General features: G+C 39.0%; 1 long non-coding RNA gene across 1 annotated transcript; it reads right to left on the reverse strand.

Moving 5' to 3' along the window:
- Positions 1-3,909: 3,909 nt before the first annotated feature.
- On the reverse strand, positions 3,910-11,217 carry LOC123386355. Its single transcript, XR_006600142.1, has 3 exons — positions 11,083-11,217; positions 8,534-8,746; positions 3,910-6,754 (listed from the first exon to the last, which is right to left on the reverse strand). It is a non-coding gene; the product is annotated as an uncharacterized LOC123386355 (long non-coding RNA).
- Between the last annotated feature and the right edge of the window lie 7,862 nt (positions 11,218-19,079).

Raw genomic sequence — 19,079 nt, forward strand, 5'->3', positions numbered from 1 at the left:
TCTATAAAAACGCTGTACCAACCCTGATCGTGGCCTCTTGCGTCACAGGCGACGAGTGCGCAGGGGACCAGGTTCGAACCTGCAATAAACGACCCTTGCCGCTTGGCTTTGACTTAAGACTCTGGTGGACTTTTGTGGGAGGTTTCGGAACTTCGGGCATTACAAGGCTCTATGCTGACAGCTCAGAGCCTGGAGCCTGCTTCAGATTCTGTGTCTCCCTCTCTTTCTGCCCCTCCCCTGCTCACACTCTGTCTCTCTCTGTCTCAGAGAGTAAAAATAAACATTAAAAAAAAACTTTAAATAAGAATAAATAAATAATAGTAACCACCCAGTACCATTTTTTTTTTCATGTTCTAAGCACCTACCTGGAAGGAACAGGGTTGGGGACATGGTCTGCGTTGACCTTAAAATAATAGGTAAGTTGAAAATAACACTGCAAATTGAAGTCTAAGACAAAACAAACAAAATGAAGATTAAAAGGTACGGGAAATAACAAATAAAAAGAAAATAAGAGATTAACATAAATGTGAAAAAGGCACATAATTTGGTTTTATTGGCCTATGTTCACTTCTTGAATTAGTCTCATCGGGGAGGTTCTTCCCTCAGCTACAGTGTGCTTAGGTCAGCATTTTTAATGCTATTTTCCACATGTGCAAGGAAAATGAAGTTGTTTTATTTCTCCACTTTCTTAGTTATATTTGATTCCATCTGTTTGTAGCTACGTAGCACTCTGTTTAGCTTGATACTTACACCAACCATAAAACCAGGAGGAGTGATTTGTAATTAAGGACTTAAATATTTTAACAGGCTACCCCAACATGCTTCTTAACGAGTGCTATTGTACTGGGGCTGTCATGTAGCAGGCTTTTTGTTTTTTATTTGTTAAATAAATTAGCATATATTATTTTATGTTATATTGTTAAAGAAGACAGTGTAACTATTGAAATTAGATGCTGCAAAGTTGGGATGGTTTAAGTGTTACTTTAAAATTAACTTTGCAGCACATTTTACTAGAACTGTGACAGAATTTACTTCTAGCTGACACTGAACTATTTTTATAATAAAAAATCCTATATAATTACAAAGCACAAGTTATTGTAAACTTTCCATGGGAAGAAAGAAATCTCTGTTGCTAAAATAATGGTGCAATTACAGAGGATTTGCTGAGAAAGACACTGATGTTGAGACTTCACATGCTCTGTGATCATCAAGAAACTTCATTCTCTGGACATCTGTACTAAAAACGATCTGACAGGGGCGCCTGGGTGGCTCAGTCAGTTAAGTGTCCGACTTCAGGTCATAATCTCACGGTCCGTGAGTTCGAGCCCCACGTCGGGCTCTGTGCTGACAGCTCAGAGCCTGGAGCCCGTTTCAGATTCTGTGTCTCCCTCTCTCTCTGCCCCTCCCCCGTTCATGCTTTGTCTCTCTCTGTCTCAAAATAAACATTTAAAGAAAAAAAATTATAAATAAATAAATAAAACGATCTGACAATTTAGGTTGGGCCCACAGGAAATTTATGTTTTCATTCTGTTGGGGTTGCTAAACGAATTAATGACATGATAATGTTGCAAGGGGAAGAGTAGAGCTGGTTAAGGGATCAAGGTTGAAGAATATAATTAATATATATGAGCAGTTCCAAATCCTTTTTAAAGAAAGCATCACACATTTCATAGCTACTTATTTGTTTCTGTATGCAGTTGGAAGTAAACACTGAATACACATTATATGCTAGAGAGATTTATGAGAATTTTAATGAAAAAGTGCAGCAATGTCTAAGTTTAAATATTGGTTTTGCCATTTTCAAGTTGTACTATCCTTGACAAGTTACTTAACATCTCTGTGTTTCCGTTACCGGTTGTAAAATGGGGCCCAAAACAGTTTCCTTGCAGGACTTAAGAATTAAAGTTAATAGGGGATCCTGAGTGGTTCAGTCAGTAAAGTGTCCGACTCTTGATCTCAGCTCAGGTCTTGATCTCTGGGTCTGGAGTTCAAGTCATGTTGCACTCTGCACTAGGCATGAAGCCTACGAAGGAGAAAGAAAGAAACAAGGAAAGAAAGAAAGAAAGAAAGAAAGAAAGAAAGAAAGAAAGAGAAAAAAGAGAAGAAAGAAAGAAAGAAAGAGAAAAAGAAAAAGAGAAAGAAAGAAAGAAAGAAAGAAAGAAAGAAAGAAAGAGAGAAAGAAAGAAAAAAGAGAGAGAAAAAAGAAAGAGAGAAAGAAAGAAAGAAAAAAAGAAAAGAAAGGAAAAGAAAAGAAAAAAAAATGAAAGAAGGAAGAGTGAAAGAAAGAAAGAAAGAAAGAAAGAAAGAAAGAAAGAAAAGGAAGGAAGGAAGACAGAAAAAGAAAGAAATACAAGTATATAGAACAGTGTTTGACAGGTAGTGAATATTTAATAAGGCTTGTTTCTTTTACAATAATTCCTATCATTCTTTATTCAGTATGTCTAAATTACCTTGATTTACATGCATCATATTTTCTGTACTGAACTGTGTTATTCAGGGGACAGCATGTAATAATGATCTACATTTTTATATTATCATTCAGTGTACAAATCATTTTCACAAATGTTCATGTGAAAAATATCATACTATATCACTTACCATTGATTATTTTGATAAAACAAATTTTATATCAAAGGCATAGAAGAATCCAAGGGTTTTCCTAATTTTCCTATATTATGTCAAAATTATTCTCAATGTAATTTATCATTTTTATTTTATTGAGAAAAAACTAACTTCACTTGTTTAAAAAATACTGATTATTTTTTGTTTTGTTTTGTTTTCAGTGTAGGAGAGCTTTGACCTGGGCATTGAAATGGATGTATTTCCTAAAGAAATCATTCTCTCAGAGCTTTACTTTTAGGATCTGGTATATAGATAAATATCCAGGGTCTGTCACATAATAGGGATTTAATCATTTTTAAAAGGAATTTTAAAATGGATTCCATGTGGTATAGTGGGTAATTATTGTGCAAGGGGCACCCGGATGGTTCAGTCAACTCGTTAGGCTTCCCACTCTTGATTTCTGCTCATGTCATGATCTCACAGTTACTGAGATGGAGCCTTCTGATGGGCTCTACTCTAATGGCACGGAGCCTGGTTGGGTTTCTCTCTCCTTCTCCCTCTGCCCCCCCCGCCCCCCTCCCCCCGCTTGCACACATGTTCTTTCTCTCAATATAAATCAATCAACATTAAAAAAAGATAATTGTTGTATCTATACAAAATGCTCTAGATTTTTAAATTTCAATATTCCCCAAGGATTTTAAACTCTTAAATCCTTAAGTGAAGCCCTTTGTGTTGTTAATGGGCATAACAGGAAATTTAATTTTGTTATTCTTCCATAGATGGTTTCTTTCATTTTCAATATATCTACCAAACCCACCCCCCCCCATAAACTGATATTGATCCTAACCTTAGGTCACACAAGCATTCACATGTCCTGTCTTTACTCAGTGATGATCAAGTTCACCATCAATGCATTTCCCATCACAATCAAGGGACTATAGATTGTCAAACACCTTCAAAGATGGAAACATTGACTTAACATCAGCCCCATTTCAATCAAGCTTCTGTCTTCTCCAAATCCTGATGTTCCTCTCTCTCCAGCCTGGACTTCCAGGCTTTTATTTTCAAGATACTCAAAGCAGATCATTTTGCAGTGGTTCTCAAAGCATTGCTTCTAGCTCCCTACACCAGAGTTATCTGTGACACTTATAAAAATGCACATTTCTTGGTCCCCTGCCATAACCTAAATTAGAATCTTTAGGATTGTTTAAATTTACATATTTGGTGGCACCTGGGTGGCTCAGTCAGTTAAGCATCTGACTTCAGTTCAGGTCATTATCTTGCAGTCCGTGAGTTCAAGCTCCACGTCAGGCTCTGTGCCGACAGCTCGGAGTCTGGAGTCTGCTTCATATTCTGTGTCTCCCTCTCTCTCTGCCCCTCCACCCCCCTCTCTCAAAAGGTAAATAAACATTTAAAAAATTACATATTTGATGAACTCATGTGCTTTCATTATGCACAAACCACTGAGATGAGAAGGGATGCACTTTATACACCAGTTTTTAGCAACCACCACAAAATAGAAAACTCTTCTCCTAGTTGCTGGCTCCACAAGAAAAATATCAGAATCCAGGGCCCTTGTGAGCATAAACCACAAACCTGTGCAATTCCACACTTCTCCTGGGATAACTGCCAAGTTGCAAAGAAGGCTTAATTTTGAATTAAATAGATTAAATTTCAATTAAGTTTACGTGCTCATTTAACATACTACTGCAGTATTCGATACGCTAAACAAACCCATTTAAGCTACCATTTTTATGAATTTTTAGGTATCCATTATAATCACTTGTATATGTTTTCTATATTCTCCATGAGTTTTATTAAAGAATAATGTAGTAAGCACTTACAATACACAGGCACACCGCTCTTTGAATTTTACATGCATTATCACATTTGATTCTCCCAGTGAATTGCTGGGAGAATCAATAATTATTCCCAGCTTTGCATATAGGAAACTGAGGCTTAGAAAAATCTAGTAAATCATAGTTAACACATGTAGAACTAAGATTCTAACTCAAGTCTGTATGATTCCACATGTCATGTCTTATGTTGTTATGCATTCAGTTACTATTTGCTCTTCCCATGGCAAGTTTCTAAAAGATTTGTCTTCCATAGCTGCATACGGTCTTTACATTTTTAGTATTAACAGGCAACACAATCACAAAGTCAAGAAGGTCAATATTTTCCAGTGCTATCCAACATATCCCCCAAGTCCTACCATATAGATGTAATCAGATGACAGTTTCAGGCATTATAGTTTGTGTCTATAAGTTTAGCCTATGTGAATGATGTTATCAACCTCATTTCTTTTCCCAGTATAAATCATCCAGTAATAAGAGTGACAGTAAGTTAAAGGCTGATACACTCAACCCACAAACTAGCATTCTTGTTTAATTTCAATATCAATATGAATGTTCATAATAAAGTGAAACCTAAGTCAATGGATTCAAAATTATTGAATTAGTTGTGTGCTTAATGCTCCAAATCCCACATGTTTTCTCTCATTTAATTTCACTGTTAATATTACATCTAGAACCACGTCGCTTCAACAGATAATTGATTAAAGTAACTAAGTGATTGGAAAGATATAATCAGGAATCAGATGCAAACAAAAGTGAGTTCAATCCACCTCAATTGTAACTGGTGTTCATTTAGTGAAATTTGCCTAGAAGCAAAGCTTTGTTATACTGATTTAGAGTTGGAAAGGAAAGGGGCGCCTGGGTGGCGCAGTCGGTTAAGCGTCCGACTTCAGCCAGGTCACGATCTCGTGGTCCGTGAGTTCGAGCCCCGCGTCGGGCTCTGGGCTGATGGCTCAGAGCCTGGAGCCTGTTTCCAATTCTGTGTCTCCCTCTCTCTCTGCCCCTCCCCCGTTCATGCTCTGTCTCTCTCTGTCCCAAAAATAAATAAACGTTGGAAAAAAAAAATTTAGAGTTGGAAAGGAACACCAAAGTCAGAAGACACAGCCCTAAGCCCTCAAATCACTGTTCAAGATATTTATCAGTCCTGGTGTTAAAGATGATTATTTGACTCATTCAAGAAAATAGAGAAATGTTTACGTACGCAATACCTTATTGTTAACTATAGACACTGTGCTGTGCCACAGATCTACACATTAGACAGTATCTCCTCCTCCATGCCCTAATAACCACCATTAAGTTATCTATTTCTATACCTTTAACTACTTCAGATGCCTTATATAGAGGAATAGTGAAGTACTTGTCCTTCTGTGACTGTCTTATCTCACTTAGCTTAGTGTCTCCCAGGGGTATCCAGCTTGTCACAAATGATAGGATTTCCTTCCTTTTGAAGGCTGAATAATATTCCACTGTGTGAATATGCCACATTTTCTTCATCCATTCAGTTGTCAGTGGACATATGGGTTGTTTTGATATCGCGGCTATTGTGAAAAATAGTGCAGTGAACTTGGGAGTTCTTCAACATCCTGATTTCAGTTCCTTTGGAAATGGGATTGCTGGATTATTATAATACTTGTATTTTTTTTTTTTTTTGAGGAACCTCCTCACTATCTTTCATTGCTGTAGCAATTGACATTCCCACGAACAGTGCACAAGGCTTTCAATCCCTCCACAACCTTGCCAACACTTGTGTTGTTGTTGGTAATAGCCACCTTCATAGGTGTGAGGTGGTATATTTCAGCGTGGTTTAGATTTGCATTTGCCTGATGATCGATGTCGAGCATCTTTTTGTATACTGACTGGCCATTTGTATGTCTTTGGCAAAAGGTCCTTTGTCCATTGTTTAATTGGGTTATTATTATTATTGCCATTATTGCTATGAATTACTTATACGTTTTGGAAATTAACCCCTTATCAGATACACGGTTTGAAAGTATGTTGCCTTTGTTGCCCACAAGCTTTTTCGTCGATTGTAGTCGCACTTATGTAGTTTGGCTTTTGTTGCCTGTACTTTTGGCGTGCCGTATCCAAGAAATCATTTATTAGGAGGAGAGTGGTGTCTTTACCACACAAAAAAACCAACAAATAGCAAAAACAATAACAATACCGGCAACAAAAGCCACAAAGAAACACAGGACAAATCTGAGCGCTGACGAGTATGTTTTCTTACCCGGGCTGCAACAATGGTAACATGAGTGTGCACGTTTGCCTAGACTCACCAAATTGCATACATTGGTTACGTGCAGTTTCTGTACGTAAGGTATCTCCCAATAAAGAAGCTGGAAAAAAATTAAGAAAATAGCTATTAGAAAACAGTCACACATACCGAAAAGTACTCCTAGGGTTGATCCCGCCCTTCTTTCTTCACTCAGATGTTATCTAACCTACCAAGGTGACTTATGATTCCAACTGCTAAAGCCGGTTATATGTGCAGTAATAAGAATAACAATAAGTTGCTGGTCAGCATTAAATTGCTTATAAATACCATCAGAATTTAGCCAATATAATACACACTTTTATTAACCCATCAGATATTTGACACCGTCTTGCACAATAATTGCATTGATGGGTTCTATCAATGACCTCCCTACAGGGGCACTTGGGTGGCTCAGCCAGTTAAGTGTCTGACTCATGATTTTGGCTTAGCTCAAGATCTCACAGTTTGTGAGTTCGAGCCCCACGTTGAGGTTCTCTCTCCCATCTCTGTCCCTCCCTCACTTGCACTCGCTCTCTCTCTCTCAATTAAATAAATAAACTTTAAAAAAAAAATGACCTCCCTATAACCACAGCCTTTGCCCTGTAATTTTTTCCCTGTAGTCCTCTCTGTCTGACTCTGGCTCAATATGTTACCTGATTGGCCAATAGAATATTTGGAGGCTTGATATAAACCAAGGCTTGAAGAATCTCTTGCACGTTTACATTTCTTTTTCTTGCTTCTCTGCAATAATTGTTAGAACAGATCTGAGCTAGCCTGGGGACAAGGCTGGGCTAGCCTGCTGGAGAATGAAAAAACATACGGAACACAGGCAAAAATTTTAGTCAAAGCCTGAGACGTGTGTGAGAACACAAACATCATCAGCAAAACCTTATAACCAGCCCTCAGTTGATTGTAGACAACAGTTCAATTCACCTAGCCACTAGGATCATGAGAAGTAACAGATAGCTGCTTATTTAAGCCAGTAGGTTTTCAAGAATTAGCAGTAATAGCTAATTGATATACATGGAAAAATATTTTATGGAAGATATTTGAATGATGCCAGTTATATAATTTCTATCTTATTTGTAAATGTATGTATGGAGGAGAGCACTGAAGTGCATATACTTTAGTATAAGATTGAAATTGTCAGTGCACCCAAGGGGTTGTGAAGGATTGTAAGGTGTTATATCAGAAAAACCAGGTTAACTAAATTGTTGAGTTGTATCACCCCCTGTAGCAGTCATAGATATACAGGGATTGGACTTATAAGTCAAGTCAGAAAACATCAATTTCATCATCGAATCTGTTCTTTATTAAAATTTTTTTAAATGTTTATTTTTGAGAGAGAGAGAGAGAGAGCATGAGCAGGGAAGGGGCAGAGAGAGAGAGAGAGAGAGAGGGAGACACAGAATCCAAAGCAGGCTGCAGTCTCTGAGCTGTCAGCACAGAGCCTGATGCAGGACTCAAACCCATAGACTGCAAGAGATCATGACCTGAGTGGAAGTCGGATGCCGACCGACTGAGCCACGCAGGCGCCCCATCAAATCTGTTCTTAATGAAACAATAACACCATCGGAATAGACTTGTGTATTACCATTAGCAATAAGAAAATAATTTATGTTCATATTCTGCAGATAAATGATTTTGCATAATTCTTTCCACCTTAGCAACAACAAAAAATTATTCTTTTTTTGAACCTCCTTCTCCCCTGCCCTCTACTACCAAAAACAGTTGTTGTTTTTTTCTTTCTGGTTTTAACCCAAGTTGAAAATAGATATTTAATTATGCTTCTGCAGTTTCTATGTCCTGTGGTCAAATGCAAACGTGGCATCAGATTTCTTATGAAAGACTTTAGCCACACCTGACAAAATGATGCTTTGCTTCAGTTCCTCGTCTTGATTACAAATTTATGGAAGAAGGCAAGTGCAGAAACCCGGTTGCAAGCCTTGAGGAAGTCAGGGATGAGTTGCATGACCTTGGGCAATTAACTTCATACCTGCTTGACTCCGGTTACTCATGAGGGGGACAAGACCAAGAGCCAATCATCTTTCATCACAATACCTTAGGAGGCAGACTGGAAAGTTAAGAACATGGGACTTAGAGACAAGCAGATTTTCTTCAAATCCCTGTTAACCATTTACAATATGGCATTGAGTATTTTAATCATTGAGCTTCTGCTTTGTCGTTTGCAAACTGAGAATAAGAGACATTTTAAGGGCCATTGAGTGGATTCAATGGATTAAGACACTTTTGTCCTCAGTGCTGCAAACCTCAGGTCTTCAAAGGGGCCCTCGGTGAATAGCATCTCCATTCTCTACCAGGTTCTGAACACTTTGAGAGAGAAGAGAAAGAGTAAATATGGAGGCCAAAATGTCCTTAACGTCAATGGGGATAAGGTGGCTTTGAGAGACAGCCGAATGAGTCTCCCAAGTAAATTCCAGAATTGGGCAAATTTTATCCACCAGGCATAGGCAGAGGTGGAACAGAGCACCAGTTAACATTAAGGGTCTGGGCAACATTCAGCCCAGGAAGGAGCAAAAGGGAACTCACACTTTTCAGGACCAATCTTGCTCTCAAGCCAAATAAAGGGCAGAGCTGAGCCAAACATGAACTTCACAAATTACTGATCAGGTATGTCACTTGATCTCCCCTCGGTCAGGATGAGGGAAACAGCAGAGAGGCCCGTGATTATGACTGAATTCACTTTTCAGGAAGAAAGCTTTAGAATGGGTTAGAAGTATGGCCAGCCAATAGCAGGCAACCAATATCCAGTATTTACTGTAATTACTTGTTTAAATGTCACATTGGCTTTCTTAGATCACTAGGATTTTATTTAGATTGCTTTGACATTCAATTACTTTCACTTATACGCAAGAACGATCATTTGAGATGTAAGGAATTAATTCCTATGGTGAATTGTTTCTTTCTAGATCTACTTGTTTCCAGAATACTTGGTAAAATTCTGTCCAAAGTATTAAATCTTGCCTCATGTTACTCCTACACCTCCAATTTTATTAGAAAGACAGTCATTATGAAACTACTGTGATAGCATCATATGTTAGCATATCTCAAACATTTATAGCAAAAATAGAGTGAGTGGCCCTTGGTTGGGATGGTAATGAAACGTGGTCAAGATCAACAGATCACACAGCTTAAAAACTAACAAAATTTAATGTGTGTTATCCTTGCATATGAGAGCAAGACTTACGTGTCTTTTAAATTTTCTGAGACGCATAAAAATTCTTGAGAGCTCACATTCATAAAAATATCATTTAAGGCTGGCATTAGTGATTTGCCCAAGAAGAATCCTGAATTTTCTGCATAATTCCTAAACACAGAATTCTCCCTGAAGCTTTACAGCTATATTCATTATTTTAGAAGAAACCTCACATCATTGAACCCCTGACTTAAACTCTTAGCTTCTTTCCTGTGAAGTTAAGGAACGTCTTCTTTTCCTACCGCAACAATGTAACATGTGGCTACACTAAGACACTGAGTAGGAAAGTGCTTTAAATAGTACCAAGACTAACAAACACTTGAAATTACTTTTAGATGTGTCTTTAGTCTTTTTCTGAATACGAGTCCCATGTTTCTGGTGTCCTTCATCGGCTTTTCCCTTCTGTCTCTACTTGAGGAAGATGATGTAAAGACGACCTTACAAATTTTCACAAAGTATGCTACAAAAACTGACTAATGGTGCATACTGATGGGGAAAGCTACATGAAATTGATTAGGAAAGAGGGAGCACTTCAGAGAGCATTGTTGCTGCCTTGCCTGCAGGGCATGTATGTGCAGGTTTGAGGGAGTGGGAAGGAAAGTCCCACTTACGATGTCTTAAACATTGGCAACACTAAATACACTGATGCATAGAGACAAAATAAGTTCATCATCCTGAAATGCCCAGGTGAGCTTCCTTCCAGTGAGATCCCATCAAGAAAGTGGAGAATGTGGTTCCACTGTCTCTGTACACAAATAATTTGTCCTTAAATACTACAAGGACTGCCCTAAGGAGAAAGTGAATGTGCAAGCGAAAAGAGAATTGAGTCATCCCAACAAGAATGATTTGGGCAAGAACAGTCCAGGACATCTAGTCCCACAGAGCTACGATTGCCTCGGGTAGAAGAAGAGAGAGGGAAATAAAGTTCTTTCCCCCCCCTATTCTGCATTAAAGCCACAAAGATGCCTTCTGATAGGAGGACATGCTGTAATTTTGTTTTAATGTCTTCAGTAGAATGGTGCCATTTAGTTCAGCTTTTAATGCGGCCTTAAATTGCTGTTTTATTACCCTTGTTGACATTCTGGAAGCATGAAATTAGCAAATCACATTAAAGAAGCAAACAAAAAAAGCAAGAAACCTCAGCCTAGTTAAACAATGCCAGCATAATCCACGTATTTGAATAATGTTCTTACCTTAAAACACCAGGCATATATTTATTTCAAGGTTTCTTTTCCCACAGCCAATGAATTAGTTTTATGAATAATTGCATATTCCATCGCATCTCAAATGCATGCACTCATAGCGACCTTGAAAGACGCTCTGTGTTGTGTGGCAGAAAGAAGATAGTTTGTAACTCTTTTTCCTTTTCAGAAACAACTCCTCTAGACTCTCCTTGAGGAAGGCCTCCTGTTCTTAAAACAATCCTTGTCAATAGCTTTGCTGCTCCACGCGGCGGACACTTCCCTCGGTTATAACGGTGATCATTTTATTTGGAAGATAAGCAATTTTACAGTTACAGAGTGAAAACCGTCTCAATCAAGGTCTCTTTATCCTGCTGTATGGATCCACCTTGACTTGCAATGGGGTTGAGCGCTAATAAACCTACCTTCAGTAGGAAGTGTCTGAAGTCAAAAATGCACCCAGCGCGCCTAACATACACATAGCTTAGCCTGCCTTAAATAGGCGCAGAACCCTTACGTGCGCCTACGGTGGGGCAAAATCATCTAATGCAAAGACTAGTTTATAATGAAGTGTTGAATAGCCATGTAATTTACTGACGCCTGGACTAAAAGTGAAACCAGAATGGGCGTATGGGTACAGAATGGTAGGGAGCCTGGTGATGGACTGGCTGACTGGGAGCTGTGGCTACCTCCCCCTGCCCAGCAGCATGAGAGAGGATTCTCCTGCACATCCCTCGCCTGGGAAAAAGATCTAAATCCAAAATCCAACATACAGTTTTCACCGAATGCCTCTCACTTTCACACCACTGTAAAGTTGAAAACCTGAGAGTCAAACCTTCGTAAGCGGAGGACGGTCTATAATCCAAATGTAGCTACCTATGCATCTTTTTCTCATCAAACTAAACGTAGCAATGTAAAATAAATTAGTATCTTTACCTAGTCCGGTATTATTAAATAAAGGAGACAACCTCAAGTATTCATTTCAGTGGAGTGCCTGAAGGACAGGCTTTTTATAGCACACCTTTTTATTTTTGGCTCACAGACATCCATTTCCTCTTTCGAGCAGTGCCTTAATTTCATTATGAGAAATTAGCCCTTCCTCATTGGAATTAGGCTGGTGAGACTGTAATTAGAGTTTCTTCCTCTGCTGGCCAGAGAGTGGAAAGAAAACTCAAGCTAGGCTAATCTGCTGACCTTGGCGTTAGATTTGAATTTTGAGAAGATCAAAGGGACTGAAAATTCTTAGAGTTCTCTTACAAGAAGTGACATACTGATACCACTTGAATCCTGACTATCACTTAATAGGTGTGTGGCAGTAAACAGGTAGCTTAGGTACCCTGAGTTGGCTCCGTTATAACTGAGGAGAATGACAACACCGAACTCAACAGTTCGTGAAGAGGACCAACGAGCTAACAGTTGTGAATGCATGGTAGTGGATGAATGTTGGCTACTGGTATTATTCTTGCATCTTGGACCAGATGTAGCAAAAGTGCTACCTTGACCACTTTGCCTATGGTGGCAAATTTTGTGGCTCCTTTTCCGGTTCACCAGCCTCCAGAGCTGCCTTGGTACTCCTTATTTCTAAGTTGGTGGTCCATTCTCCTGTGGATTGAGAGTCGCTGGAGATCTTCCAATAAATTATCTTAGGTTTAACCTGCTCAGGGTCATTTTCTTATGGTCACAACCAGGGAGTCTTTCCTGACACACACTCATATCGACACGCTGTAGTTGCTAGACAAATTCAGAACTGATCACAAGGTTTTAATTTTAAAAAGCCAAGCTAGAGACATTGGCAGATAGAGATATGGGTGTTCGATGCCTCACACGAAGATGTATAAGAAGTCCAAATAAAGAAGTCCAAATAATTACGTTAGAAGGTATTCTTTTGGTTACGTTGTCCGCAAAATGATTCAATAGTTATCAACCATGATCAGCAATGTAGCGTGTTTCTTTTACAACAAGTAAATCTGAATCCGTGAGATGTACACATAGATCACTAAGAACTCTCTTGGGAATAGCGGTGCAATTAAGGTTATAAAGTGTTCTTTCATCTTTGGGGTTCTATACTTAAAGCAGGAAATTAAGACTTTAATGAGGGCCCAGAGGAGAAGACAGAATATTATTAAAAGAATGAAGAAAATATTATATATGAAAAGACCAGAAGAACAGAGAATTCTGAGCTGAGAATTTTCAGAACAGAAAAATAAGGTCCTGGAAAGCTCTGGCTTTCGATGCATGCTGCAGATTATTGTAGGAGTGGTGATACATGACTCTTTAGGGTATATACTAAGTAAGTTTGCTTGTGAAATAGAGGCTAGACGGTACAAAGACTCTATAGACTCCACATTTTATAAGAAATAAAAATAAAGAATCAAAAAAAGCTTAGAAAATTTGGAACCCAGTTCTTTCAGAATTTCTTAGGGCAAAGAGGATATGATGTGGTTGGACTCAGAGTAACCCAAGGTCCATCCTTGCTGGAAGTAATTCGTACATGTGGCGGACGAGATTTAGGTCCACCTGCCTCCGCACCAAAGCTTTATTATTTAAATATCTCTGCCAAAAATTTGAGGAGTCTTTTCCTCACCAATGCCTCATTCAGGTTAGGAAAGAGAAACTTGAAACAGAGTGAAGGGCTCATTAGCCTCATCTTGAATTGGCACAGCCAGTGGACAGAGCAATATTCCAAATGAAGGTCCGCTAAGCCAGAAGTTTGGTGATGTTTTGTGGCGAAATAAACAGTGCCACACGTTTGGCACCTCATGGACCCTCCACCAGCCAGATTTCGTGTGTGTGAGACAATTTTCGTGTGTGTGAGACAATTTTAGACAATTTTAGCTTTAATTCCGAATGTCTCTAAATTAAAGTATCTGTTCTCTTCGCTGGTATCTTCGCATTCCAAAACCAAATTGTTCATTTTTGTTTTTAAGGGAAATAGAGCACCTGGACAGATTTGTAGTATAGATTGATGGAAAATGAAGGAAAAGTGCTTATAATCCACATTCTACAGTTAAACGGCTCTTAAGATTTGGGGAATGGTCTGAAGTGTCTGCTTCAGCGGCATCTTCTGGAAAGTGAAGAGAGTAATAAAGTCTTCATCTGTGTCACCTCTTTTAGAGAGTGACTGTGAGGGGCGCCTGGGTGGCTCAGTCGGTTAAGCATCCGACTTCGGCTCAGGTCATGATCTCACGGTTTGTGGGTTCGAGCCCCGCGTTGGGCTCTGTGCTGACAGCTCAGAGCCTGGAGCCTGTTTCAGATTCTGTCTCTCTCTGTCTCTGCCTCTCCCTTACTCACGCTCTGTCTCTGTCTCTCAAAAATAAATGAATGTAAAAAAAAAACATTTAGAGAGTGACTGTGAATAACCAGAGTACTAAGGTGCCCAGATCTCCTAGTCTCATCGTACACGAAACCCCACATATAAGATAAATGAAATTCACAGGTACATTTTTAGAATAGAATCTTTACTTCTGCCAATGAAATAGATTGTAAGTCTGGAATAAATGGTTATGTGGGTTTTTTGTTTGTTTGTTTGTTTGTTTGTTTTGGTTTCGTTTGTTTTTTGTTTTTTTTTTGTTTTTTACAAATACTTACATAGTATTTCTGGCCACCCTGAAATATTTAATTTAATCATCATAGTGATATGCCTTAGGTCTCATTATTATCATCTGCATTTTACAAATACGGACACTGGGGCCTAGAATGGTTGAGTAGCTTGTCCACGTGTTACACAGCTGTATTAATGAGTTGGAGTCGAATTTAAACTCAGGAATGCTGGTTACCCACTCTGTGCCCATACCTACCGTACATTCTGCTTCATTGGAACATCCTCGTGAGCGACGTAAGTCCCAAACAAGGGAAGTTAATCCCATAGATGCAGTAAAGTTTTGACCTAGTGCACATCTTTTCTAGAGAACTTCTTAGAATTTCTTCCAGTGTGATGCTCTACACTTGACTGAGGAGATGCTGAAAATACTATAATGGGTGTCTGATGTGAGTAAATCATGTCCCTAAAGCTCTTTGAGGGCTTTTCTTCCAGGTGCTCGTGGTGTTACATGTGCTTCTATCTCCTGGAAAATAAAGTCAAGATGGTCTGGTATTGCAGCTGAGTATTTGAATTGTCAAGTTGTAAGTGACAAAAATGTTCTCTCATGAAGTCCGTTACAGTGATGGACATTATAAGCCACAAATCTAGGTCATTGTCCAAAGTTTATAGCAGAGACTTTTTAGATCAAACAGGTATGTAATGGGGATGCAGAAAGCAACCAAAGAAACACGTAGAAGGAAGATAAGTCTAGTGGAATATGTCTATTTCTAATGCTAGAGTATGGATGAAGACCTTAGGTGAAAATAACAGGATTGAAGAAAATCCAACTATGGGTGTAGTTGGGTTACATCACAAGGCACTCTTAAGATGCTCTCCTAATTATTAACTAATACTCTGAAGAAAATGTATCCCCAGTGCGACTTGACAAAAGTATTTTGTACCACCTTGCTGAGAAGGGCTAAGAAAAGTAAAACTATGTTAAGAATATAGACTTCTGGGGAACTTTCCATCTGAGAAGAACGGGCCTCATTGAAACTAGTAAAATTGGTTCTGCAAACACATTTAGACCACACTACAAACAAAATACTATTAGGTATTATATACACCAGGGCCTTTCACACAGGAATTTAGGGGAACAAACGTTTGAGATGCTTGGTTCCATTTTCTGCCTGTACTCTCTATATAGATGGTATTCAGGACATATGACCAGCCATTTATTCTGACATTCAACACATATTGACTAAATATTCTATGTTAGATATTGTGCTAAAAGGTGGGATTTATTTATTTAAAAAAATTTTTTAACGTTTATTTTTGAGACAGGGAGAGACAGCATGAACGGGGGAGGGGCAGAGAGAGAGGGAGACACAGAATCCGAAACGGGCTCCAGGCTCCGAGCCGTCAGCACAGAGCCCGACGCGGGGCTCGAACTCACGGACCGCGAGATCGTGACCCGAGCTGAAGTCAGCCGCTCAACCGACTGCGCCACCCAGGCGCCCCTAAAAGATGGGATATTTATTTATTTATTTATTTATTTATTAATATTTATTTATTTTGAGAGAAAGAGAGCACAAGCAAGGGGAGGGCAGAGGGAGAAGGAGAAAGAGGATCCCAAGCAGGCTCTGTGCAACAGTTTGCAATATTAGGACCTAAGTCGAAAACAAGAGTGGGACACAACCGACTCAGCCACTCAGGTGTCCCGAGAAGAGGGATATGTAATAGAATTAAAATCAATTGAAAATTCTGAAAAATATTATAAAATAAGGTGGAGTTTTACTTTGGGGTAAAAAGGCACTAATGGAGGACAAGGAAGGTCACTCTGAACAAACAGCAAGTTTCTATTCTTGAATAGTTCCTAGCTCAGACACACTCTACCACGTAATTAAGCAATATGACTTAATTGAGGAAACACAGGCATTAAAATTGAATAGCCAGGAGATAAAAACAAACTAAATAGGTCTACACATTATTTTACCTCCTTGATCATCAGTTTCCTTGTCGTTAAAATGGAATCATTACTACCTCGAAGGGTCATTTGGAAAAGTACAATAAGGACAAGTATCTAGTTCACAGTAGGGACTCAATGAATCATAGAATTATATTGTTGTTCTTTTTTTTTTTTTTTCTTAGGAGAGAGAGCAAGTCGGGGGAGAGGGGCAGAAGGAAAGAGAGAATTTTAAGCAAGCTCCATGATCAGTGCAGTACCTGAAGCAGGGCCACAACAGTGGGACCATGACCTGAGCTGAAGTGAAGAGTTGGACATTCAACTGACTGAGCCAAGCACCCCTACCTATTGTCATTTTTATTGCTGTCAATTATAACAATAAAAATGTATTTGTCAAGCCTTGCACTACTTGCCCCTTTAAGGATAAAAACATGAAAATCTTTGAGCTAATATATATGAATTTATACAGGTAAAATTGTATTCACTACCAATTACTGTAGGGGATACACAAATATGGAAACTTCCATTGATGTAGGCCGTTCGTTGTATAATATGAAAAAAAGTCAGGAAGACTGACAGTTTCAATGGAAAGTTAGAAGACAAAGTAAGTTACTCTGATTTCAATACTTTATTAGGCTCTGTGTTAATTGTCTGTGAAAGTGTGGACATGAAAGATAATGTGGTTGTCATCACATAGGTCCCCATGTGATTTCGTGAACAATTTCATTGAAATAAAACATTTCAATCAAGCTTCATTCATTGATCTGTGCACAAAAGAATCCAATGTAGCTATTTTCGAAAATTTCCATCAGAGAAACAAATTCTGGCAACTTCTCTGGGTAAGCATAATTCAAAGATGTGAATTCATTTTTTTTAAAGTACCCAGCACTTTTTTAAAAAATGTTGATTTATCTTTGAGAGAGAAAGAGAGAAACAGTACAAGCAGGGAGGGGCAGAGAGTGAGGGCGCAGAGGATCCAAAGTGGGCTCTGTGCTAACAGCAGAGAGCCTGACATGGGGCTTGAACTCACAAACCGTGAGATCATGGTCTGAGCCGAAGTTGACAGTCAACTGGCTGAGCCACCCAGGTGCCCCCAAGCATCCAGCCTTTTTAAGCAGAAATCTGTAGATTGCTCCAGCCAAATGTTGACCTTTAGGTTTAGAAATTAACTTAGGAAGATTCAGAGCAGGAATTTCAAGAGTTTTAACTTAGACCAAAGTATGAGCTACTAAATGTTCAATCCCCTTTCTTGGATGGGACAGAAGACCAAGGTCCTGGTTGCGATTGATCTGAAATTTGGGCTGGTCATGAAGCTAGAGATTTGTTTGGGGGCGATCTTGTAAATAACTGGTGTTAAGGAACAATTACCAGGGGATGAGTTCGGAGAATATGGACTTCTCACGAGAAATCTAATGGGAATTTCTTAAAGTATGATCCATGGTAAACTGCTCCAAAATAACTTATGGAGTTTCTGAAAATTTCCAGAGTCCCACCAAAGAACAACGGGATTAGACTCACTAGGGTTAAATTCCAGTGATCTGCTTTGCAATAACAAGTTTTTTAGGTCATCTATATGCATTACAAAGTTTGGGTGGTTCTCAGGTAGACAATCGGGGGCTGGGTTACCAAATCCATCCTGTGCAATAATATATTACCCATGGATCATAGGGCGCAGATATGTGATGGTGTTTGGAGCAAGTTTTAGAAAGAAGAAACTGGGGAGATTTCCCTGAGCTCGAAAGCAAGCAGCTTCCTTCTAAACTTACACTGCTCTGTACTCATGTTCACATCCTGGGCGGTTAAGTGTCCAGGCCTGGAAAGACAACAGGAAACTATGAAAGTTCCACCTACATGTCTTTTCCCCCGCCTTGCACATGTATTAAAATCTATCCAAGCAGGATACTAATGGAGTAAAGGCTTTCAGCAATTCCTTCCTGATACACAAATATACATATTTTATTAAATTCTATACTTACTAACCTGATGTTTCTAATTGCAGATACAGAAGAAGTGCATCAGATATTTGTGAAAAATGATGAGGAAGACTTCGAAATGATCCAGGTAAGGGTCAAGACTCGCAACAGGGGAGAGACTGAGCTCATCTTCCTGAGACAAAAGGCAACGTTTTTAAATGCAATATTCACACGCTAGTGAGAAAGTACTGGATGACTTTAGCAGGGAAGCAGCTCACAGTGATCAGGTGATCTTACTTGCTAGTTGGTACTTAAGGAAGTCAGGCTTCTAACCACTCGCAGAAAGTAGGAGACCATTCTGAGAACATCCACTTCTCACAGAAAGTCTAATGGGAATTTGTTAAAGTGTGGTCCATGATAACCCACTCAAAAATTACCCACGGAGTAAGATAGGGGCCTTATCTTTCCTGATTATGAGGTCTCAAAGGGACGTTTCCTATCCCCTTTTCTTTGAAAAAGACATTTCTGCATGAAAGTAGATCATACATTTCAAAGGGGCAGAGAAAGAATTTACACCTGCAAGTTTCCTGAAGCAAATGTGCCAAGAAAA

Source organism: Felis catus, chromosome B3, assembly GCF_018350175.1.
Source record: "Felis catus isolate Fca126 chromosome B3, F.catus_Fca126_mat1.0, whole genome shotgun sequence".
NCBI lineage: Eukaryota > Metazoa > Chordata > Mammalia > Carnivora > Felidae > Felis > Felis catus.